The sequence below is a fragment of the Lithobates pipiens genome, unplaced genomic scaffold (genome assembly GCF_037356315.1).
Source record: "Lithobates pipiens isolate NorthernLeopardFrog02 unplaced genomic scaffold, aLitPip1_a1.2 Scaffold_93, whole genome shotgun sequence".
NCBI lineage: Eukaryota > Metazoa > Chordata > Amphibia > Anura > Ranidae > Lithobates > Lithobates pipiens.
In genome coordinates, this window is record NW_027507916.1 from 82352 (window position 1) to 83467 (window position 1116).

The following is a 1116-nucleotide window of genomic DNA, read 5'->3' on the forward strand; positions in this document are numbered from 1 at the left end:
ACACATAACGAGTTGTCGTTAGGAGAACCTTCTTACATTGACAGGACTAATCTGTGTACCACATGAGCACCTAGTGGAGCCAGTCTGTGGGGGGAGGGTTATTGTTGGTTGGTAGGTGTTTTTTCCCCCACTGTATATAGTACATAGCCGGCCTTTCTTCAGCAAAGTTGTGAAGAAGAGCCTAGAAAATACCTGAAAGGTAGCCGAGTGCTCCACCTACTGGCTGACACTGAGAATACACAACAATCACACCTACCTGCAAGAAATCTATTCTAAGGTGTGTAATAAAATCCATACAAACCCACGACATTCACTTCATTCCTTTACATTTTATCCCATCGCTAATCTGCACTCCACATATAATTCCAGTCTCTGGGGAGAATCTTGGCCATTATGTTGGCCGGGAATCGAACCCGGGTCGTCTGCTTGGAAAGCAGCTGTGCTCACCACTGCACCACCAACACAAAAAGTTGCATGTTTTTGTTGTGTGGGGGGAAACCGGAGTACCCGGGGAAAACCCACGCAAGCACAGGGAGAACATGCAAACTCCATGCAGATGGTGTCCTGGTCAGGTCTTGAACCGAGGACCCCAGTGCTGCAAGGCTCACCGCTAAGCCTCTGTGCTGCCCCATCTTAATGTGGAACTTCACCTAAAAAGGGAAGTTCCCCTCCTCCTCCTCCCTCGCTCCTCCTCCGCATCTTCAACCTGAACCCTGAAGGGGCGGGGACAGGACACCTCACCTGGGAATGGAAGGCTTGCTCCTAATAGATGGTGGAGACAGTCCACTGACAATACTGCTTTATATTTGTTGTGTCTTCCCGTTCACACAGCACAACTTCAACAACATTCGAAAAATTTCTACTCACCTGTAAAGGGGGAACTCCATGCAAACAAAATGACCTCCAAAATCTATACCAGACCCCCATCCGTGCACCCAGCCTGGCAGGCCAGGAAAGAGGGGGTGAGCATGCACCTCCCCCAACAGGGGCGGGCTGGGCCAGCGGACTTATCTAACACCCTCCCCCCCACCAGCGAACTTATCTAACACCCTCCCCCCACCAGCGGACTTATCTAACTCCCTCCCCCCCACCAGCCTACTTATCTAACACCCTACT

The 1116-nt window shown here is 50.8% G+C and overlaps 1 non-coding gene across 1 annotated transcript; it reads right to left on the bottom strand.

The window, feature by feature from the left end:
• Positions 1-392: 392 nt before the first annotated feature.
• Positions 393-464, bottom strand: TRNAG-UCC (transfer RNA glycine (anticodon UCC)). Its single transcript has one exon. It is a non-coding gene; the product is annotated as a tRNA-Gly (tRNA).
• Positions 465-1116: the final 652 nt, after the last annotated feature.